At 38.8% G+C, this 26105-nt stretch overlaps 1 long non-coding RNA gene across 2 annotated transcripts in view; it reads right to left on the bottom strand.

Annotated features, from left to right (window-relative positions):
* LOC122796597 overlaps window positions 1-26105 on the bottom strand; it is an 833012-nt gene that overhangs the window by 171581 nt on the left and 635326 nt on the right. Inside the window, exon 4 of one of the 2 annotated variants that reach the window (XR_006363994.1) lies at window positions 9793-9824. The exons of the other annotated variant lie outside the window; for it this stretch is intronic. This is a non-coding gene — a long non-coding RNA (uncharacterized LOC122796597). The remainder of the gene's footprint in view (window positions 1-9792; window positions 9825-26105) is intronic. 2 annotated transcript variants of the gene reach the window in all.

The following is a 26105-nucleotide window of genomic DNA, read 5'->3' as shown; positions in this document are numbered from 1 at the left end:
CTATTTCCGATGCTTTTCTTGAAGCTAACTTGCAATAAAAATCATGTCATCTGTCCTTCAAAATGATGCAACTCTGCTCTTGAGATTAAGGCAGGACTTCATTGTCAATGGAATAGGGATAGTTCTGAGAAACAGGGATGATTTTTTTTCTCCCTGCAGTAGGGAACACGGCAATAAAATTATATATAGCATACATATACTGACCTGCCCCATTTATTAAAAGTGGCATCAATGCTAGAGTTGCTAAAATCCTCACAAACCTCCTAAATATGCCAGAACTAAAAGATGAGTTGGTGAAGACTTAGTACCAGTTCCTCACCAATATATTGCAGACTTCAGCCATTATGTTGATTTGTTCCATGTTTGTGCTGTTCTTGGTCTGCTTTACATCACATCTTATATATTTGGTGGTAAGACGGTCAGTGAAAGATTCTGTACTCCAGTGTTAAAGGACAGATTCAATAATGAACTCTGTTAATGGCTCTCAAATGAGTTACATTAATGTCTTCTTTTCAGCCATCTTGAATGGTTTTGTTTCTCCTTAAGATTATCAGGCTATCCTGTAAACAAGTGGCGCTCATGACTGGAAGAGGCTCTGCATATCATGTTTGTCTACAAAGGCATAAATGTCCTCTTGCCATTTATTTTTGATATCCTAAATCATTCATTATTTATGCTTATGAGTAGCATTGTCAGTATGGATCCTTATTTTGCTGGCAAAAGATATCTCTATGCCATGTGCAGTAAGTTCTTCTTTTCTAGTGCAATTATAATATGAAAATTAAAATTTGCTTGTATTTATAACAGAGACATGGCTGTCTCATTTGGTGTCTGGTGCCCCTCCCTGACATTGCAGTCCTCAATGCTATACTGAAGAGCAAAAAAATTTCTCCAATCTGGCTCTCCTAAGGAGGAGGACCAGGTCCCTAATCTCCTCATACTCTATTACCTGACCCTTCATTTATGTGAGGAATAAAAATTTGAAAAAACAAACAAAATAAACAGATCCGCTGATCTGGCTGCCTAACATTTTGTGCTTGGGGTGGCTGCTCTTTCTGTCCCACCCTAGCTATACTTGTGATATATACCACCTCAAGAAAACATTATCCTGCAGAGAACAAATGAAAACAAAATCAGACACCCAGGCCCCGATTCCAAAAGACTTAATTTCAGTGTAGATGACCACTTAAACTAAGAGCAGGTATTTTGGAATCTGGTTCCCATAGTAAGCCTGTCAGACATGCCATACAATCAGGGCAGGCTTACACTTACAGCAAATCTTTTGGAATCTGGCCCATATTTCCCAATGAACATCAAAAAGTGTTAAAAAGTACAAAGTTTTACAGAAAAGTTTTGTCAAAATTACCTGGTCTACTAGTGCAAAGCCATCCACCTGCAATGTTGGTGAGCCAGGATCACCTAATGACCTGGATAGCTGGGTGGTGGCATGGTGAGTAGGCTTAAGTAGCTGGTGGTGAACTCATTTACCTCGGAGAAGGCCATGACTTTTTAAGCAACAAGTTGATCTCTAGCAGAGTTTAGAAAGCAACACCGGTGTCCCACAAGTGCCTGTGTGCAAAGATGGTATTAATACATTACGGGCGGCAATGCCCCTGTGCACATGTTCATGTTGTTGCACACCTGTCCCTCACGTGAAAATTAGAGCATAACAAAGATCCCTGACGCTAGCAGTGGATAATGCTGGGTCAGGACACCTTCAACTCCTCTCCTCCCCTCCCCCCAAAAATGGTTAATTGTTCCTATAATTGTGTGTACAGTTTGGCAGCACCAGTTGGGATGGGGTGGAGGGGATGAAGGCAAGCTGGTCAGTTTAGACTTTGGGTCAGGGGAAAGAGAGGCACAAGCATTAGTGTATATTTGTCTGTGTGTGTGTGCGTGTATCTGTTTGTGTATATGTGTGTGTGTGTGTGTATCTATATATATATATATATATATATATATATATATATATATATATATATATATATATATATATATATATATATATATATATATATATATATATATATATATATATATATATATATATATATATATATATATATATATATATATATATATATATATAGATACATACACACACACACACACACACACATATATATATATATATATATATATATATATATATATATATATATATATATATATATATATATATATATATATATATATGGGTCTACCTTGCTTGGGCGAAAGCCTATATACTCGAACATTATTTTTTCGAGATGAAAATAATGAAAACTGAAATCCCAAACAGTGCAGTTTTTCCTAGGGCAAGCAAACACTTGCCCAAAGTGGGGAAATGTGCTCTTTTCTACACTGTAGTGCAATCTCGGAGTTGGTATATATAGTTAGGGGGGTATGGGGGAAGTAGCCTCCCCCCACCTAGGTGGGTTTCAGATACTACAGTGTGTTTTCATGAGGTTTTGGGCAAGTGTTTACTTGCTCTGGGAAAAAAATGCACGGTAGCATGGCAGGGCTGGCCACCTGGCAGTATAAACCTTGGCTCGAGCTTTATCCTTCGGATGAGATGTTAAACTGTGGCTCCATCTGCTTGAGTTGGTGGTAACTCAGGTGGATGTAAAACATTAAATGGCACCTTTTGAAAAGAAAAGGGGGAGTTCCCTAATGCCCTGGCCAAATTTCATCAAGTAGTAGAAATACAACCTTGGGTCTCGTCTGAAAAGAGGCTATTAGCCTAGTGGGATTAACATGGTCAACAAAAGGAATAAATAAATATTTACACACACACACACACACACACACACACACACACACACACACACACACACACACACACACACACATAAATATATATATTATGATTAATCAAAACTGATTTTAGCTTAGAGTGTTTTCCTAGAATCTCTGTGTGCATTTTTTGTGCAATTTTTACCCAGTTTAGGAAATATACATAATTGTAAATGTCAATCTTTTTCTTCCCTTTTGGCAAACTATGTTCATCAAGATAATATCGATTAACTAGGAAATACATTTTTAAGTCTTTTTTATATTTAATTCATTCTTTTGTCACAATATACCAAGACATGTACGTTAATGGAAAGGAGGCCAGTCAGTCAATAGGAGCATTGATGTGGTTCCTTGGTAAAAATGTGTAAAATTAATGGTGACTCCAACGCAAAAGCAATCTGTCTTTAACAATGTCATCTAGAAGCAGTAGAGCAAATGAAATCTCATGTTTCATGTTTTAAGTAATTTGCATAAAAAAGTTTTAACTGTGCAGGTGGCAGTCTGGAATTCATTAGCACAACATAGTGCAGATATCATACCTGTATGCATTACAGAAAAATGCATGTTCCTGTGGCTAGGCAGGTGGCAAGTAAGGTTGGTAGTCTGGAAGAGAGCAACCCACCTCATTAGCACTGAACAAGGGCAGACTGATGCAGTAATCAGATGCACATAATAAATGGTATTAAGTCCACTGACAGCCTAGAAATGGCATCATGCCGATCAGCTGCTGTGACAGCAAAAATGATTAATATTACTTCAATTCAGTTTTATTAAAGTGATTAATGATTAAAAAATAAAACCAATTACATAAGTGTCTAAATAAAAAGAAGACTTAAACGTAACTACTCTCGCAATTTGTATATAAATCTCTCCTTACAGTACAAATCCTCAGCCATCAGTATGCTCTGCTGTTAATATTCTGCAATATGAAACCAGGAGAGGAGATGAGATCACAACTCTAGCAGCAAGCCTGCTGGAGTTAAGCTGCTAACATCAAAGGGAGCTGTTAAAGTGAATTATGCTGAAACACAATGTAGTTGCAGCTGATGTACTGATTTTACACGGTCTACTCCTCCTAAGACATCTTGTTTGTATGCAAGACTTTTTGTGACCGAATGTTGAACACAGAAAAGGAGGAGCTAGACAACTGGTTTCATTTTCATCTGAGAACACCCAGTTCCTCACGTCTAAGATAACAGAAGATACATTTAACTTTGTACTGGGCTAGACACAGCACTCTAAAATGTAAATGAAATAAGCAAAATACTGACCACAGCATAGACTGATTCAGTGTTAGAAACTCATCATTACAGAGCTGTTTTATTGGTCACATTTTAGTTCTTCATTCAGAACTGCAGTGTTCTGAGTTGTCATACAGACTTTTCTTTCACAATATTACCTAGGATGTCCAGGCAGTACCTTCTTATCGTGAAGAAACTGAAAAAAAGGAAATTTATCCTCACACAGAGAATTGTGCTTGGCATACTTACAGAACAATGATGAGCATGACTTGAAGCATTAAAGTTACATAGATTGCCTTCAGCAGCAAAGCCTGGCAGGTAAGATGTGCGTGTCATGAATTGTGACAGTATGCTCACACTCATATGCAAACAAATATATTGTGTTTATTGCACAAACACATTTGTATGTATGTACCTATCTATTCCTACACACATACGCACACACACACAAACACACACACACACACACACACACACACATATATATATATATATATATATATATATATATATATATATATATATATATATTTGGTACTTGCGTATTATCGCAACCAGATTTTTCCCACTCGCATAATTCTTAATGTTTCTGACAGAAAAGGTTTATTAACCTGGAAAGGGGTGTGTACACAAGTCAGTTTTACTGTGTCACACAGGTTAGGAGGCAGGGAGAGGAATAAGTGCCAATTTTTCGACTCCTGCCTGGCGTGTTTCACTTTTGCGGTGAAATCCGCAGTGCCCTACTGCATCACAAATCCTGCCTTGCTGATTGCAAGCGCAATTTAATGCATAATACACTGTCTGACTGTTCACGGCCAGTAGTCATCTGAAGTAAAGGTGCTTGCTACAAGTACTCAGTAAGGGGACATTGATTCCTCAGGGACTGCTGCTTTTCTCCCCTGCCTTACTCCTGTGACTGGGGAGTTGAACTTTATCCCGCTTCCCACGCACACACACTTTCGTAAATGTGAACTTGTTTACTCACAGCACCCAGTTACAGTACTGCCAACAGATGTTGCAAATGGTCAGTGATTCGCACAGAAATGTAACAAAAGTAAGAATCAGAAATTACAGTCTGTACAAGTAATGACATTTAAAGTTTCAGGAATTCCAACATTGACAAGCAGCAGTCCTGTTTAGATGTCGGGAAAGGATGCACCACGGGAACGGGAAATCTGCCGTTCTGCCTGTTCACATGTGAAAAACAATCGGCAAGAACAGTAGTTAAGACTTTAACAAACCCTGCTTAGGTTACCACACATCTTGTCTGAGAAACATTAGGAAGTATGCGAGTGTGAAAAATCTGGTTGCGATAATACGCAAGTACCATATATTTATATATATATATATATATATATATATATATATATATATATATATATATATATATATATATATATATATACATATATATAAATATATATGTACACATACATACAGATATAGAGGAAGATATCTATTACACATTATTTATGGTTTGACACATTACTGATTCCCTTATGTAAAATGGCAAATCAGAAACTGATTCTCCTGAGTAAAATGGCAAATCGGAATGCGAAACAATCCAGCCGAGTGGATGTTGAACAAACAAGATAACATCAAACAGTGAACTGATACTAAGAAAATGGCTTGGACTCTGCTTAATACAACAGTCATGTATTTTGTCAAACTGACCTTTGATCTCACTTTGCAAGATCAGTCCTCAACTTAATATCACAATGACAACAGAGGTTAATGACAGCAGCATTGGAAACTCTGGCCTTTGAAAAAAGACACCCAAGACTGATTAATAGTAGTCTTCTGTTATTTAGTGTAATATGTTAAAATAAAGAAGGAAGGAAGGTAGTCTCTGGTGAAGCAAAGGTGGGAGGGTGGAACCAATGATAGTGCAACAGTGCAGCCTATTCTACACTACTCAAAGACTCCTGCAATAAGGAAACAATCTTCCTCTTTTAACTTTTTTTTGTTTCCCCTTTCTCCCCATGATCATATAAACATGCCTTGAACTGGCCAATTCATTCTTCCCCACCTTAGCATAGTCTAATGCTAACAGAGAAGAGGAGAGGAAAGGGGCTGTTATCCTGAAGGTGACTCACTAGGAGTTTTTCTTAAACTGCTAACAACATTGTTATCTAGATCATATTGTTACAGACAGACTCTTTTTGGAACACTGGAGTCACCATTAATTTTACACATATAATGTAAGGAACCCAGCTATGTCACAATGATTTCAAGCATGTACACTTCAGCATACCCACAATGCTCAGCTATGAAATGCACATATTTCTTGGCCATGGTCATGTTTTTGAGTCTCTCTCAGCAATGAAGTACAGTACTTGGCCTTTCCCCAGACACTGTTCACATAGCAGACTCTTATCTGCCCCTGGCTACATCCTTCAGTGTTACTACTCAAAACTATATGCTATAACAAAGAGGTTGATAATGAAAAGGTACCATTATCAGGACTTTGGACTGTTTTAAGAGCTGAACAGGTGTGCTTCTCTCCTCCGTTTGTTGTACTGCCATTGTGACATCCTCATGATAATGTAACTATGTGTATTACCATTAGAATTGTTACAAATTCATTTTTAATCAGGTTCCTTGTTAAGTATATACATGTAATGCCTCTGCATGTATGTTTTATAGTGAAATTATGTCTGTAATGTGTTATTCTGTAACATTATTTGCACTGCTAACCCTATGCATTATGTACTCTAAGCTGTAATGCTGTACCACTTTAATGATACTTAAATTTGCATTTATGTTACTTCTCTTCACATGTATTCTGTTTACTTTGTTGTGCTCTGCTACATGGGTAGGCCTGAAACTGGTCAGCTTTGATCAGTGCATTACCTCAGTAAATAAATATAAATATGAAAGTAATAAATGCTTCCTTAAAAACCTTGATTTGGCATGTCTGGAAAAATATATGAGGTCAAGAACTGTAAATAGAGAAATGAGTAATTAAAATAAAATAGCCTAGCTCTTTGGTGCAGAGGAATGGAGCTCTTACTGTGACCTAGGCAACTTGATTAAAGGCTCCAGCATTAAAAGAGGCAGAGAAGGGGGAGACTGAGTAAAGGGGCATGGCTGCCCACCTCTTCTGGGGGGCAAGAGAGATTCAGGTACACTTAATGGTAGAGGGTGATACAATCTCCCTGGAAGGGGACTGTACAGACCACAATTCATACTCTGAGGAGGGGGCATGTTCTTTCTGGAAGTGAGGAGACATGCTTCGTGAACAGTGCATTGTATGCCACTCCCCAATGTCTAGCGGAGTATATATGTTGGTGCAGCAGGAGAGAAAATAAGAAAAATGCAAACTTTCCCTGATAACTGTATATATAACAACCCCCCTCCTAGCTGACTTCCAACTAGCAAAGACAGAAACAATTTGGTCTACTGCCCGGGATGGGGCTCATTCACAGACAGTAAAGGTAAAAAGCCACAATAAAAAAAAAACATTTTAAATAAATATGATGGACAACCATGTGGTACAATTTTCAAGGAAACTGGTCCATTTCTGGCAATATTTTATTTTTATTATTGTGGAAGAATGCAGTAGCAGACACCACTAGTCATATAAAAATGCAATTTACAACATACAAACAAAATTAAATGCAGGTTCTTCCAAGCAAAAATTAACTCAGTCTTATACTGCTGCAACAAAATCTCTGTTGGTAGGTGTCGTTGGATTCCACTGCCAGGAATAATTTCCAGTTTCTCCTTCTAGGTCTTTTTTCACTATGGTTAATTCTCTCTCATAGAGCTGCTGTTCATGACCCCAAGTGCCAAAAAGAACCTGGAACATCTTAATCCTTCCTGGTCTAATGGAACCATTTGGATGACTCTTTCTAATATATGGATGGATACCTCCAGCCTTGTAAAGTTCTTCTGATGGGGTTGGGATGTTGGGCAAAGGTGGCGACAGTGTGACGGAGTATGCTTTGAATGGAATCTTGTATTTTCTGGATAATAACCACCTACCCATGATTACTCATGGAAATTTAAGCTGACAGTTGGGGAGAACAGAGACAGACAGCTCCCAGATGCCTCTAATGTAGAACAGTCAAGCAAGACCTCAGGACTACTGCCTTCCTCTCATGTAGAGAATGCAACTTCCTGAGGTTTGAGGCAGCTGAGGCATGGGAGAGGACATTATCTTTGATTGGTCCTTCAACAAAAACCTCTATGGCCTGGCCAGGGGTAGCAGTTAACTTCAAAACAAGACAGGGCTGAAGGGAACAACTTAATGGGTGGAGCTAACTCTAAGGGGCAAGGCCAACTTTCAGCATGATTACAGTTTTAAATAAATAAGTAGTTGCACACTACTACACATGTCAAATAGTTTTCAAACAGTAATCTTCAGAGTATACACCAGAGGTAGTGTAAGAAAGAGAATTCATTTCAGATATATGACGTGGCTGAATAGGTTTTTAGTATGATACAGCTAAACCCACCACCACTAAACACATTGTGAACAGGTAAAACCACACTTCACCACAACGACAACATTAAAATTCCTTTAATAAAAATAATCCTTTAAAACTAAGAGCTCAGTGGTTTAAGAGACTGTTGGTAGAATAAAATAAAAAACTGTTAGCTTTGAAAAACTTGTAACTTTGTAAGTAAATAGTTATCCCTCACAATGATAAGCACTTTCGATATGCCTTCTTCAGATTGTAAAGGGAACAGAACTGCATTTCCATTAATAACTTACTCTAAACCAATCGTTTCACTTCTTTCCAGTCAACGCCTCTACCTACTTAGTCATTCAAAGGGTTTTGGGTGTATATCTCAATTGGTTTGGTCTACAGCCATTCATGTGTCAAAATCAAGGCACTGCTTTATTCTGCCCTATCATAGGTCGCCTTCCTTTCAAGACAGGTCTCAGGAGTACTACAGCATTTAGGCCTGGTGGTTTATCAGCTCTTAAATTCACGATACGTTTCACCTCATTTAACTCCACAACAGGGACCAGAGGAATGCGTTAGCGAACCATGTCATGGAGTTTCCGACACATTATTTTAACTTTAAAGTTATAGAATATACATAATATGGAATAAGAAAAAGGGGACATTACTAACTGGACGGAGTTAAATGAGGTAAAATGGATCGTGAATTTAAGAGCCGATAAACCACCAGGCCTAAATGCTGTAGTGCCTCTGTGAACTATCTTGAAAGGAAGATGACCTATGATAGGGCAGAATAAAGGTGTGCCTTGATTTTGACACATGAATGGCTGTAGACCAAACCAACTGAGATATACACCCAAAACCTTTTGAATGACTAAGTAGGTAGAGGCGTTGACTGGAAAGAAGTGAAATGACTGGTTTAGAGTAAGTTATTAATGGAAACGCAATTCTGTTCCCCTTACAATCTGAAGAAGGCATAGCTGAAAAGTGCTTATCGTTGTGAGGGATAACTACTTACTTACAAAGTTACAAGTTTTTCAAAGCTAACAGCTTTTTATTTTATTAAACCAACAGTCTCCAAAACCAGCAAGCTCTTAGTTTTAAAGGATTATTTTTATTAAAGGAATTTTAACGTTGTTGTGGTGGTGAAGTGTGGTTTTTACCTGTTCACTATTTTTTCCTTCCACATCACCTTCAGCAGTTACCAGGTACTTTCTTTAACCACTAAACACATTAAATGCTTGATCCTGCTTACATGAAACTATTTACTAGAGTACACATGTGATGTAGCACATAGTCTCATGGAACAAAATGAACACAAGAAATGTTAACCAAGGGACAAAGAAAGAGTTTTTACTTACATAATACATAGAATCTGTAATGTATCTTCTCCCTGTGAGAAAAAAAGTATGCTTGTTTGTTGTGAACTAAATTTAAAGACATCTTGAATTATTGAGGATATGATATAATAATAATAATAATAATAATAATAATAATAATAATAATAATAATAAAGTACCAGTCTGAAAGCAAACATTGTAAGTACTTCTGCAGCTCTGGAAAGCATCTGAAAAGTATAATGCTCATTTATAGTCTTGCAGCCTGGTTTGATTTATCTTGATTTATTTTTCTGTGCTGCTTAACTACACTCAGTTAGCCCTTCTTTTTTAGTCATCTCTCCCCCCCTTACAGGACCTAGTGGATGGCTCCACTACATGCACCCAGTCAGGCCATTCTTTCTAGCAGGGCTTCCTGGGTGAGATGGCAGCCCTACTGTCCATTCATTCCTGCCAAGCAAACCCCTGTGAGCTCACCCAGTCTTAGCAAGAGTCAGGTGGTCCTGTGGGGTGACTTACTCTCTACCCTCAGTGCCCTCCCTTCCCTGTGGCATCTGTTTTTGAGCTCCACTATAGCTGTTCTCTAAGGTGAAGCACGCCTGAGCACACTGAATTCCCCTCATCTCACACACCAACTTGCACATCAGTGCAGGCTCCATAGACTCAAGCTCCCCGGGTAGACAACCAGTGCTCCCTCTATGTGTCACTCATGTGGTGATCTACAGCCACTAACCTCCGGGCAGGATGGGTGAGCCTGCAGGGGCCACTCACTCTCAGCCTCCCTCACCAGCTCCTACAGGCAACCATGCAGCTCTTCAAAGTCTGGTCACTTGCAGCATAGTGAGGGCTTTATCTCTTTATGCCACAGAGCAGCATTATTTATTCCATTGTTAAAATTGGCAATATTTTTCTTTGCTGTAACCTGGTTATTGTGGTAACCAATGACATATGTCTGTACAGACTTACCGTGGAATCTGATGACAATGAGGAGTAGTCACTGATGCCATGGTTTTATCATGGACTCAAGGCAGCTGTCAGCAAGCTAACTGTCTAATGGCACCTTTCCCTGTACAGATGTAAACTGTGTAATGACAACCTACTGAATATATGCAACCCAAACTGCACTCCCAGGGGACAAAATAATTCTGATGGCTGTAGCAGTTACCAAAAGAAGCTAGTAAAAAATGAGCACTGTTCACTCAAGTTAAGCTCCACATCTGTTAATACATACTAGAATCATAATATTGTTATAGTAACACTTCATATTAGCAATATGCCATATGTTTGTAAGGAGTAAATGTACTCTGAAGGGTTGTAACTAATAAACACAATATTTTTCTGTTAAGTACCTTACCCTGTATTGTAACGAGGAAACCTTGTGTAAATTAAAGCTGAGTGAATAATGACAGCTCATACCATCACTTATAAGCAGCATATGCTTAGCAATATTTCAAATTTCCCTACAGCAAACTTTTGCCTAAAGTTTAAATGAATATGTTAATTGGAAAAGAGCATACACTGACTGCTATAAAAGAAATCTGAAAAAAATCCATGGATTAAAACGTTTATTCAGTATGTCTAAAAATGAAATTCAGTATATGCTTTTATTCTTCAGTTCATCAACATAATCAAAATTCAGGCAGTATTCCCATAATATGGACTGTTGCAACAAAACTACATAACTTTTTTACAAAAATGCAATTCTGCTCCAACGCTTATTTCCAAGTACAGGTGAACACTTACAACCTACCTCATCCCATCCTTGAAATCTTCTTTCAGAGAGATAGGGAAAGATAGCAGCAGTCTGCACTTTGTGCCACAGTACTAACACTCTGGTTTCACATAACTTTCTGCCATAGTTAATTACAAATTCACTGTCCCAACAAGTCATATCTGCAGCAGTTTTCCTTCTGGGTACAAGCTTTACAGCAATTTGGCTGTTAGTAGTGTCTACTACTAACAGCTGCCCACTGCATAAAAACATAGCTTTGTAAGTTTCTATGAAATTAGCAAAACAGCACTTTCCTCAGCTTCTAGGCATAAATACAATTATAAAAATTAGTTGGGCTTTTCCACTTAAGCCTCAAGAATTTTCATGCAGTTTAGTAAGACAATGAAGATCAAATATAAAAAATTCCAAGCCGATAGTAAAAAAACTAATAACCAAGCAGAAGTATCAACAAAAAGCAGACCAGAGGTGTAAGATAAAAGTTAAAATCCTTTAATAAACATACAAAGTTGAGTGCTTTTGTCCCTTTTCTCTGGGAATTCGTCAGAACTAATGATCAGTAAGGCAACTTAATTATATATAGTATGTTCCCAGTAAAAACCACCAATCAGTAACAATGAAATATTAAAAATTCAAATACATCAATTAACAATGTGCATTCACCAAAAAGTTGATAAAACTTGTGGGTAAACATAAAAAAATTATAAAAGAGTTAAAACATTAAAAATAAACGTTCATTATAACTTAGCTGCTCTTAAGTTTAACAAACTAGATATTGAAATAGCATCATTTAATCCATTATTTTCACTGGCATCCAACTTAACTTGCCAAAGAAGTTCCCGATATTCCAGGGTATACTCCCAGGGTCCACATCTTCACACTTTTACAGTGAAGATGCTGCTTTAAATGTAATACGTGGTGTAAGATACACAACACTCCTACTTCAGCTATAAAGAAAGTAGTTGCTGCACATCTTTTAAAGCACCCCAACAGCATATCAACAACCATGCATAGTTGGAGCATTTTAACAGATGGATGATGTGATGATACGGATAATGCAACTGTCACCCAGTAGAAAATAAAAAAGTTAACTACCTACTGCTTCTGCCTCCAGAAGACATATCAGTGGCAAAGACAGAACACTTCAGGAGACTTCAGCTCTGCAAGGACAAACTACAATGATCGTCTGTAAGAAAGAGTGAAATAAAAACAATGCGAGGTATATGAAAATAGCCATCATAGCTGTCAACCTTCCATCTTCAAAATGCAGAAACCACTTGCCATAAAGAGGAACAAATGGACAAAATGTGTAACATTTAAAAATAGCTTGCTAACAACTTCAACTAGGAAGTTCACAGGATAGTTAAGATTATTATTTATATAAATGTCATGGATATTACTTAAAAAAATTCTTAAGACTAAATGTGTAACAGCCTCTGTCAATCTGAAATAGTGAGGAACAAGGACTTCTTAGAACTAAAAATGAGGAACATTATAATGAAGTACACTTGAAAGGTATGATAGCCACATAAAATGAAGACACATTAAAAAGATTTATGCCTGTATGTTGCAGTTCATCAGGTTAGAGAGTCACCTGACTTCCCACAGCCAATCACACACACACACACACACACACACACACACACACACACACACACACACACACACACACACACACACGTGTGTGTATCTATCACACACACTCACATAAATATATGTGCGTGTATCTATCTGTATATATATATATATATATATATATATATATATATATATATATATATATATATATATATATATATATATATATGGATTCACTTTATAATCTCGAAGTACTGAAATCTCGAATTTCAGTTTTTCGAGACGATGAAATCGAATCCATACAACACCAAAACACCAAGACAGCGAAGCCCAAAACCACGAAATTCAAAACACCTAAAACACAGCACACACTACACCACACATATACCACAACACCCACACCATAACATAAACAAACAAAATAACACACATCCACAAACCTACAACATAAATAAGCAGAGAAGGCAAGCCCCCCCCACCACTCCCCCACTTATATATACTAACTCCGACAGCACACAAACAGTAAAAAAAAGCAAACACACACACACACACACACACACACACATACACACACACACACACACACACACACACACACACACACACACAGATACACATTCTACAGTCCTTCACACACACATCACACATATCAGCACACTCACATACACTCAAACTCCCACCCAAAACCCTTACAAAACACTCACTTATCTGACATAATACCTAAACCCACAAACAGCACCGTACACCATCCACAAATAATCCCAGAGATTACGTAGCATAAAGCCATAACCACGAATTCAAGACATTCAAATTCATGATTATGCACTTTTGCTATTTTCAAATTTCGACTTTACAGTCTCGAGATACTGAAATTCGACATTTCACTATTTCGGGATTATAAAGTGTTTATATATATAAATATATATATATATATATATATATATATATATATATATATATATATATATATAGCTGTCTTCCATATGATCGAACATTTTTAATTTCATGGTTAAAAAACACCATTAAGAATTTTAAATATACAGAAAACAGAACGCCCTAAACATCAAACACACAAACGATCAAGAAAGGAAAATTATTTCCTATCCCGACCTTCACAAGAAAACCCCACATAACACTAGCCCTCTTGCTCTCTTTAGTAATGGGTACTAACCCTAATCCTAATGCTAACCCTTCCATCAATCCTAACCCCACACCTTACCTTCATAAAAACCTTCATGTAACACTGCCACTATACAGGCAAATTTGAAGCTAGTGTTATGGGGGTTTTAGAGTTAACACTGGGAGAGGAAACATTTTTCCTTTTTTGATGTTACATTTCATTCGATATGTTTTGTTTTTGGGACCGTGTAGGTTCAAGTTTTTTTGGTGGTGTTTTCAATTCGACATTAAATTAGTTTGACTCTACACAATAGAACCATATATATATATATATATATATATATATATATATATATATATATATATATATATATATAAATGTAGGCTACTACAGCTTATAAAAATACAAAGATTACATGCATTCATGTAAAAATATATAAATATATATGGGGTTGCATTCTGCAGTCAATTAGCAGCAAGTACCTCTGGTGCCTTTCAATCATTTCATCTCACTTGAAATCCATCACATGTTGCATAGTTAAGCAGTAAATGCAGTAGATGCAAATTAACTCTTCCAAAACCCATCCATTGATCTGGACTCCTTTGGTGGATGTACAGCCGGTCTCCAGGGTGTAACAGCGTTTCTAAGGGCCACATATCAACATATCAGATCTGAGAATACCACCCTAAAATGCCCATTCTTTAGAAAGCTAGAAAATGCAGTTAACCTTCTTAGGATCTGGGCCATTGTTTCATGATTTTTCTATACAATTTTTGGCAGCATCTTTTAAGATATCCACCAAAAGATGATTACGGGATAGAACTACAAGCCTTCTGGAGCCTCCTCTGTGGGAAGGGTATAGGGACAGTAGGCCAATCCACTCTCCCAACTTTATCTCTAAATACTCATTAAACTTGGGGTCTTTAGGGGGAGATGGCATCTTTCTTCTCATCCTGATCCAACTTAGAGGAATCCATGGAGCAATCTAGCTGCTTACTTTTATGCAGGTCTTTCATGTGCCTCTTTGGGGAGATTCACAGGACAAACAGATTCACTTAATGGAGGACCAACAATAGGAAGGATCCAGAGGAACCAAAATCTCTCTGTCCTGCTGGGGATTTGAAAAACTGGAAGGTTGAAAGCCCAGTGGTAGGAGCATCAAGTGGCACTAATGTCAGCACAAAGGTGGAGTTTACAATGTCAAATGGATCAAGGGCATGGCAGCACTGGCAGTTTGGCTGAAACCAGGAGATGACAATGGAAACTGCAACAGTACTGACACTACTGACACCAAATGCCTTGATGCTAGACAACATGACATCAATACCATTGCAAAAACAAAAGGCAAACATCATCACTGGATTTAATTACCAAAGCCATCAGTAAGTAGCATTAGCAGGAATGACAGGAGCTGTATTAACATCAAAGAAAATGCCAGAAGCAATGACACCATGCCATATCACATCAAAATTAAGCCAGGAACCATATGGTGAATATCAGATGGAAAAAGACAGGCAACAGAGATGATATCAAAAAAGCAGTGGGATGTGGAGAAAAAGAAGGGACAAAGTCCCTGCATCTTACTACAGGCATATGGGAAAGGGTACCAGAGCATCTACCCTATGCCTTTAGCATGTACTCTGTCAGCCCATTATAGTTTATGACGCAGCAAGAGAGGGGACAGATCTAGGTGTAGTTAGCTTACATTTGGCTAAGACAGGGGAAGGACCTCTGCCAGAAGACTCCACAACAACCACTATACCAGGTAATGTAACATTCTGTGGCAAAGAACCAGTGGTTGCAACTATAATTTTAGTCAACAATTCAGCCATTACTACAGGGAACACCTGATGACCAACACATAAAGCAGAATTCCTCTTTAATAAAACACAGAAAGTAACTCCCGATCCAGCAGAAGAAGTGGAAATAGAAAGTGGCTTAGGGGTGGAACAGCCATATTGCTCACAACAGTCCTTGCTAGTCAATGACTGATGTACAGGATAAAGCTTTAAGTTGTTGCCTCCTATTTTTCATGTCATTTAGTTAAATTCATGACAAACAGGGCATTTGTTATTATTATGTGCCCTTTAAACACAAATAACACTTGTTGAATGATTGTTCTAACATCTTATAATAAGATAGCTGGGCTAAGGCCTGAAAAAAAATCAGAGTTTGTTTTTATGATGGAAAATATCAGAAAAAAATGATCAAAACTTCAATAAGAAATAGGTTTATAATGATGAAAGGCAGAAGGAAAAAAAGAAAAGTTTCTTCCTTACCATCATAGGAAATTGTTGACAAAAATCCCTAAAACAAGCTGGGACTGTTTTTTCCACCTAAGTGAAAGCATAGAAAGGAAGACAAGGAAAGAAGTGGTACAAGTGGTTAATGGGATACTGGATAATGATAAGCAGCATGAAAACATTTTATCTGTTGAGCAGTCATAGCTTCTTTGAAATTAGTCCTGCTGTTATGACTGATTAACCGCTTCTTTCCAGATCGAATTTTTCACAGAAAAGTCTACAGTGCATATTTACTAAAACATTCTTACACTACTTTAGCTCTGTAAAAATAAATAAGGATTGGTCATAGCAATATGTGTATTACTGCTAGGGAATGTGCAGATGAATAACTCTACCAAATGCATTTGTATGCGATAACTTAAAATTAATCTAGATTTCCTAAATATGGTCAGTACATTGTTTACAACAATGCTGGTATTTTTGACTAGTTTAAAAAATGAACTCCACCTTCATTTTTATGAAGAGAACTATAAGACCATCACTATTTTTTCATCAGGATTGAATAAAGTGTTTTCTGCCTCTTCCTTGTACTCCTCGAGACATATTTTTATGACAGACCTATGCAGTTTGTTGGGTAAACCTGGCTCAGAATTGCTTGACTGTTATGTCAGCTAACAGTGTTTGATGGTTACAGCAGCTGTGGAATACTTGCTGTCATAAGGTGAGTCAGTATTACTTTTGTGTTATGACACATAATAAAAGGAATGCTACCACATGTTACTTTAATGTTGTGCCAAACCTGTAAAGTGATTAGAATCCTCACTCCATGTCACCTTGATAAATACAACTTTATGATAGACCACTATATCAATTTTTAGCCTTCACTTTTCCCCCCTTTCGACTTGCTTTTTGGTGCTGTGCCTGCTGACCATGAAGCTCTCCCTTATCAGACTCAGCTGCTTTGTTTTCCCATATGAGGAACAAATGCAGTACTATAGATTTCGAGAGCCATCCACTGAAATGTCATACAGCATTCTAGCAACTGAAGGCATTCCTATAGATCAAGCATCACCTCCTGAGTGGGGAAATGGATTACTTGCTTTACAAGGTGATCCACAAAGCCTTTCCTTATGTGAGCATCTGCTCCAGTACACTTAGACTTGGTGAGACAAAACCCACCCCCCCAGGTAACTCTGTGTAACACCTCCTCCCTACAAGGGATTGTAGCAGCTTTTGTCTCCACATCACACCTGCTCATCCTCCCTTCTCTGCACTAAGAACTGCCCAAGCTACTAAATAAACACAGGGGGTCTGTGATGTAGTTAGGGCTGTGCCCCGCTACACCACCAGTGTTGGCTTACTTTTTGTATGTATGTATATGTGTGTGTGTGTGTGTGTGTGTATATATATATATATATATATATATATATATATATATATATATATATATATATACACTAAACACAACAACTCAAACTCAGTCAATATTCTTCACAGTCATACAAATTTCTTAATTTTACTGACTGTAAGGAATTAGATTTGTGTATTATACTCAATTTCTACAGAGGAGTACAACTGTTACTAATGTCTTTCGGCCTTTCCTTTTTAGGGGCCGCCACAGTGGAGCTCCGATCCGCTGATGATTGGCAGTGGATTTTTACAGTGCCGAGGTGCCAGCCCGACATCCAATCTTCAAAGAAGGCACACCCATTCATGCACACACCTACCTGCATGTCTTTAAACATCATTTGACCGTGGGAAGGACAAGCAGACTCCACACAGAAGGTGCTCCAGCAGAGAATCGAACCGGAGAACCTCTTGCTGTGAGGTGACAATGCTAACCACTGCACCGCCGTGGCCTACATTAATTTAAAACAAACTATCTTTGTTCAGTAGCAACTTAACATATCTAGACATATCAACAGCTTTTGGTCTTAGAATATAAATATGTGAAGTGGCCCGATACCATAGGCACTCAGTACACTACTTTCCAAAAGCACCAGGCAAAGAAATGTCCATGGTACAGCCAACAAATGAAAGTGCTGACTCAGTGCATTAAAAAACTCCATACAGCAGCAGCAGCAGCAGCTAAAATCAGTCAGTCAAAAAAATTTTACAGCCCATATACTTGGAACATCTACAGGTTGGCAGGCAAAACAAGGCCTGGTCATCTAGTCAGTGGCATTAAGTCAGACTTACTCTGTCTAATCAAGCAGTTGTGAACACCGACTTTGTACGACCTGGCACATATCATTTCTCCGTGTAGGAATGTTCCAGTCATAAATAACGCTGGCTGTTAGCCAATCAGCTTCATTCATCAAGCCTTCTACTCTGCTCTGTACACTGTTCTCAAAGATCCCCAGGACAATCATTATCCTAGCTTAGCATGTATTCACAGCAGTGAGACTAAATGATTACAGAGGTCTCAATTTCTTTAATCCTTTTGTGCCCAACCTACTGGTCAGCATTTCTGTGAAAACTGAGAAGTCAGTGGTGCACTAGCTCATGCCAGCCAGGTGATTTTACTTCAGCGCCTTTTTACAGAGCATACTTTTTGACCCAAACGTACTTCAGACAGAGATGGTCACAACAAGCAAACAGTCTCTCTCAACTCCTGAATGATAATCACTGTAAAATCATATCATAACCCAAGCTGTAGTTTACTAGGAGCTGCATAGGCAGGGGGAAATCAACTTAAACTATATGTAATAAACTCTGTAAATCGGTTCATATATCAAGGACTATATAAGCATAACACTATCCTAAAACATGTGTAATGCCACCTATAAAGTGTATTAATCTTTACAATTCTTTTCCTTTTCCCACTCACTTCATGCAGTGCTGATTAGTTAAGTACAGCTTTTCTCAGTCTGTATCAGTACAGTATAATATCTGGGGATGTGCCTGCAATAGTCACTGACTATACAACGTGAAATACAACTATGACCTAGTAGTCAAAGGCGTACTTATTTAAAATGTTTATAAAAAACAGCAGCTGCAGACTGGAATGAATTCAATCCTCAGTACACACTGAATAGAGGATAAAAAACTGCTAATAATTCTTTTGGAAATTAGACTAACAAATCATATCCACTGAACCGTGGCATGAATAGATAAGCATATTAAACACAATGCATAAGTGTCCAAGCAGAAGCTTAGACATATATTTGCATCTTCTAGCCCGATGCAGCCCACCCTTAAAACAATGTCACACAAAAACAAGGTTTTGAAGTTCTGATTAAGCATTTACAGTCACTCACTGCTACAAACAGGCCTGAGGTCATCCATTGGGACATATAGTCTGCACAGCTGGGATTACTAACAACAGCAGAGTTATATTTCAAACTGTTTCTTGGATATCAAATGCAAATCAAGGTTACGGGCAAAGGTAACCTGATTAGCATGACATCATTCCACTGCAAGATGGTCATATCACAGATCAATACAGCTTTCCACACAGTGCTGATTTATCTTTTTTTTTCAAATCAGCACCCCTTTCACATATGATCTGCTCAAGCTACAACTACAGCCTGTCATTTTTAAATATGTGCACAACCAACTCTAGCATACAGCTTGAAACACAAATACCAGGTGAATGTATATACATATAAAAATTACATAATTATTGACACACCGGCGTCCACTGACAAACATTTACTTCATTTGATTAACTCAATGCATTTAATCTTTCACAATTAATTATATGTCTTAGAAGTACATTTCACATTATATCATTCTGCAGTAATTTGTACTTTGCATCCATTTACAATAGCAGTCTTTAGCTGTAAAGTTTCTCTATTTTTTTCCTGAAGCAGCCTCAGTTTTCACTAAAATGTGGAATTTCTTCTATTCTTAGCATAAGTGTGGATTTGTTTTTTCAGGAAAATTGACTGTTTAAACAATAACACATCATTTCTGACTTAGTATTACTACAGACAGAGCCTCGCCAAATTCATAGATGTTAAGCAGACAAACGAAATCTGTCAGCAGATTAAGACATTTTTTTATGCTGACCCACAGAAATTATTTCTTTAAAAGGTCTGTTTTGAATGATATTCTATGCACTCTAACTTCAAACTATATTTAATTCTGTATTAATAAAGACTGAAATAGGAAACCCATTTGTACGAGTCTAAGGTCAAAGTGAAGTCCGTCACCAACAGCAGCTGGCAGATCCTTCTGATTAGACTACCAAAGGAATTCGACCTGCAGTCTAGTCTTTGCCACTGAATAATTACAAAGTAACCAGAGACAACAGAAGTGGAAGTGAAAATAATCTTTCTTATTTACTTTGTTCAATCAAACCCATAACTAAAACAAATCATTGATTCTGCAGGTCCCCAGTCCCTTAGGGTTATTTACCCGAAGACAGTACACTATTGCATATTAAGTCCCCCCCTGTAAAGTCCCTGAGTTAAAGAATGTATTCCCAAAAAAACTTCAACTACTACTTTCAAATATACCATCTGATCCAATCAAGCTGTGAATCAATTCAGATATCTGTTAATTTTAGACAAGCTACTGTTTTCCAACTTCAGTCCCACTGATTCTGTATTGCATAACTGGCTGCCACTTAGGTTCCTAGGTGTGTACTAGGCTAATGGCCCTGGAGCCTTTACAAGCCTAGCCCATAGGATTAGCCTGGCATCGTGCCACCTGACCTTAGTTCCCAGTGCCTTTGTCGAGTAGAGCCACTGGAGTGATCCCTGGAGTGAACTTTCTATTTCCCATCCACTCATCAAGATTTCTCTTGAAGAGGGCCAGTGAGGTGCTCTCCTTGACGTGTCTGGGAAGTCTATTCCATAGCATGGGCAATCTCTGGGTTATGAACCTGTCCCTCCAGCATGTTCTGTTGATTGTGGTAATGAGGCTGAGGTCTCTGGAGCGTGTGTTGCGGAGGGATTGGGATTTCTTTAGATGTAGCATTTCTAACAGAACTGGGTCAGAAATGGCTCTGTAAGTCAAGCAGAGATCGCCTCTAAGTAGGCGATATGAGACAGAGAATAGCTGGAATTTTTTGAGTCTGTCCATACAGGACAAGTGTTTAAGGCCTAGGATCCTCTTTCTGAGGTACTTTTGTGGCCTCTCCAGTTGTTGCAGGTGTCTAGTGAAGTACATGCCAAATGGCTGAATGATGATTGGCCTAATGAAGGAAGAGTAGAAGGAGACAATGACTTCTTTCTTCCTGGATGCAAAACTCTTAGTAATGAGATGTGCCACATAGAAGGACTTTCTGATCATAGTGGTAATGTGGTGGTCAAAAGAGAGGTTGCTGTCAACCTGTGTTCCCAGATCTCTTATAACGCCTTCTGTGTTCAGTGGACTACTATCGATGTGGTAATTCAAGGGAACTGGGTTTTTCCCAAGGGGGATGACAACATTTTTTGGCATTGAGCTTAAGGCCATGGTTCTGACACCAGTCGTTGGTCTCAGTGAGGTCTTTCTGTAGGATATCACCATCACTTGGGCAGTTAATAAAAGCTGCTAGCTTGCAATCGTCTGTGAACTTTGTCAGCCAGAGTCCCTTCGTGTTGGCCTGAACTTCAGAGATGTAGATACCAAACAGGAGAGGACCCAGGACCGAACCCTGTGGGACTCCACTCATGACTGGTCTGCAGTCTGACTTGGAGTCAACTACTTTCACACTGTGGGTTATATCTGTAAGCCAGTTTGCAACCCACCTAATGATATAGGGGTTGATGCCTAGCTTAGTGAGTTTTCCTATGATTCCTGAGTGGGGAATGGTATCAAAGGCCTTGGCCAGATCAAGGTCGGCTGTATGAACCACCTTGCCTTCATCCACAGCTCTGGTGACTGACTCAAAGAAGTCGACTAAGTTGATGCAGGCATGATCTGCCATTCACAAAACCAAACTCTGTCGGATCCAGAGTTTGGAGATTCCCTATATCCTTGTTTATTAGGTCTATGATGATGCGTTCCATAGTTCCCCGTGTCTGTAGTCACTCCTCCTTGTGGAGAGGGATGACTGTAGAAGTGCACCATTTGGTCGGGACAAAGCCTGAGGTGAGGCTGTGACTGAAAAGGGCACACAGGTGAGGTGCCAGTTCACTCTGTAGTTCATGTAGAACAGAGCCAGGGATATTGTCAGGTCCCATAGAAGCTGTAGTCTTGGTCTTGGACATTACCATTTTAACCTGTGCAGCAGTAATACTGGGTGTCTGGCAATCTGCTGGTATTGTGATTGGTCCTTTGCAGGGCAGGGGTAAAGTTGGCAATGAATCTGTCGGCCAATGTATTAGCGATATCTGCTGGCTCGGTACAGGAGGTACCACTGTGCAGAAGCTCAGAGCAAATCTGGGTATTGCCATGGAGATTCTTTACATAACTATAGAAAGCCTTGTGGTTGTCTTTACTATCTGCTGCATTTCTGTTTTCATAGCTAGCTTTAGAGGATTTGATGAGGGATCTCAACTTTTTGTTAAGGCTGATAAAGGGAGTTTTTCCAGTCTTGGGACTTTACCTTATTCCGCATCAGTTTCCTCCTTCTGTTGTAGAGGTTCTTTATGGCAGGGGACAACCAGAATGGCTCTTTTTTTGGAGGAGAGCATCTTGGTTCTATTGGGTATGGCAAGATCCATGCATTTGTACAAGTGTTCGTACGGTGCACTGGTGTATGATTCGGCAGTCATGCAACTACTCTCCATTTGTGTGGGTGCCGTGAAGTTAGCCACCTCTGTTTTTAGTAGCCCAAAGTTAGCTTTGGAGAAGTTTTTCATGGTGGTTACCTTTGTGGGGAGGTGGGAGGGATGTGAATTTCCAAGGTGATTAGTTTGTGGTCTGATCTAACCAGGGGGAGTGTTGATTACTGGTGTAGAGCAACAGTCACCCATGTTAGACCAGGTCAAGGATGTTGCTACCTTTAGTGGGGATAAGAACGAGCTGGTCCAGAGTACTGGAATTAATGAATTCCAGGAAACGTTGGGCAAGTGTATTGGTACATGAGTAGTTTTCCCAGTTAATGAAGGGGTAGCTGAAGTTGCCCAGTATGAGAGTGTTAGGTTGAACCCTAATATTCTCCAGGGTGCTTAGAAACATGGAGTGTGAGTCTTGGGACATGGTTGGTGACCTAGAGCAGGCTATGACTGAATCCCTGTCTTATGTAAGCTGCACCTGAAGTATCTCAGATGCGCATCACCTTTGGAGCTTCGGTCCAAGTTCTGGGGCCAAAAGGTGTGGAATGAGTTATAGCCTGGTAGTGCAGGGGTGCTTTCTGCCTTGAACCAGGTCTCCGTTACAGCACAATTGCCAATGTTCTCCATTTTAAGGAGGTCTTCGAGCGAGAGCATTTTGAGATTTTACTTCTAGCATTGAGCCACATGACCCTCATATTGCATTTGTTTGTAGCTGTCACGGTGGTAATTTGGTCTTTGGAACACCACCTAAAAAAGGAACTATGGGGTAGCAAGAGCCTTGCCCAGTATCCAGAAGCCCAGGGGTGACAGATACAGGCCATCTCTGGCAAAGCATTGAGGTCTGTCAATCATGTCGCCCCAGGCAGACAGATATCAGATCCCCTTAGAATGATACCAGAAACTTAGCCAAATGTTGAAATCAATCATTTTCTGCTTGTACCATGTTAGTACCTTCATACCCTGGTTGCTGCTGTGCATAACCTTTTCCCTACATACTATACAAAGACAGGTACAATAGCCTGATCATGGAAATCTAGAAAAAAGCCACCAGTGGGAATCACGGGATGGATGGGAAAAGGTATGACTAACAACTTTAGGAGCCAAAGATACTCTAAAAACAGACCAGAAGAGAAAAAGACTACATGATATGTGCATCCAAAATCAAGTCAGAGAGGTGTAAAGAGGACATCCCGAAAAGGAAGTGCAAGGAGAAGTAACAGAAGTCGCACAATGTACAGACAAAATACTCCCTGGACTTACAAAAGTACTACTTCATAGAGAGGACTACTGACCTATGGAGTCAACTTCCAGACAGGATGGAAAGAAGGAATCCATAAATATAGTCCCAGGGGCAAGGGACAGGTGAAGAATGGGAGTGAAGGTACAGAGGGATTAAAGGAAGGTAGAATGTTAAATCACTTAAAGGAAAAAATAGTTAAACTGTTTTTTTTAGTGCTGTCAAATAAATGTAGTGTAATGTTTGCAAATGCTGTTACATAGCTGACAACTCAGTGACGGACACCAAAACAATGAACCAGTTTATGTGACAAAACAGATGTTTTACTGACATGGAATTAAAGTGAATGAGTATTCAGGAACTGTCTTCACTCTTCCTAGAATCTAAAATTGTAGACTTGATTTAGAATAAGGACACACGTAGCACAACAGCACTTGGGCTGTAACCCCAACAAAAACAAGAAAACAGAGAAGATGGCAATACTGCACCAAGTTAGTTCAAATTACACACTCTACAGATACTTTAACAAGTGAACTGGTGCTATAGAAGAAAGTGAGCCAGCTGGCAAATCCAACGGCTAGACCTGATAACAGTGTACCTTAATGGGGGCTGCACCAACAGAAAACTCAGCATGACTTAGGGTTTAAGCGTTCACTTACTACATAAAAATGTACTGACTTGCCAGCAGCAGGACATGGGCTACACAGTATCTTAATGATACAATAGTTATTCTGTCGATACCAAATAACAAGTTTTCTCCTATCAATTTAGAGGTGAGTTGCAACTGAGTGGGAGTGGAGCAGTTTAGGGACTGATTTGTCAGCTGGTAAAGCCCTCCACTACCTGAAAAAATGCAAGTAAGCAGCTCACTGTGGAAATCAGTGTTCATTGCTTTCTAACATTTCTTCAGTCAGTGGGTGGAACTTGAGATGAAAGGATAACTATCCAGTTCCATAATGTTATGATGGCAGCTTAATGTTTTGTTTGGGAGACGTTTCAGCAGACTGCACTGTTTCTGTGGACCATAGGTCTCAACTTGCTAAGAGGTCAGTGTGGAACACAGACCATAGCAATGTGTGACAAACAATCAAAATGTGGAACACCCTATTTTCACACTGTGTGCAAAGCATACCTTGACCATGGCCATGGCCATTCAACCAAAATATACGCACGCATGTCATACCTCTCAACTGCCCAAAATTTTGCAGAATGCCCAAATTTTTGCCTCGTATATTTGGTCTGTTCCTCATAACATATTCAGTTTTCTGGCAAATCACAGAGGAATGAAATAATAAGATAGTGACAGAAATTTGAGTTTCAGACAGCATATCCTTCAGATCGTGTACAGTAACACAAAACCTGTTATTCTAACAACTTGCTAAGTTTATAAGAGCAATATCTAAAAATTCTCCCCATTTTTGTAGATTTACCACCATATTATGTTTGGCTATTGGCTTTGTTCAGATTTCTTACTCTAGGAGATTGAGAGGTATGCGTTTAAAGAGAAGGAAAAAATAAAACAGAAGCAAAACAGTACCAAAGTAAATAACTTCAATACCAGCAGTTAAAATGAGTATGCCATCATCACCTTCTCTGAGGTACTTGTTTCTAGGGGCCTGTAGTGTCCCTAGAAAGGACACAAAGTTGGTGGATACTGGGTTGTAACCCTATACATTGTGTGACAGCAGCCCAACATAGAAAGCTGTTCTTTTGTTTTTTTTTAAATCTCTCTCAGGGAATAAGAATTCAGCATGTAACTTGTTAATCTTGTATACTG

The sequence above is a fragment of the Protopterus annectens genome, chromosome 3.part0 (assembly GCF_019279795.1).
Source record: "Protopterus annectens isolate FY-2018-M chromosome 3.part0, PAN1.0, whole genome shotgun sequence".
NCBI lineage: Eukaryota > Metazoa > Chordata > Ceratodontiformes > Protopteridae > Protopterus > Protopterus annectens.
This window is presented reverse-complemented; position numbering and strand designations above follow the sequence as displayed.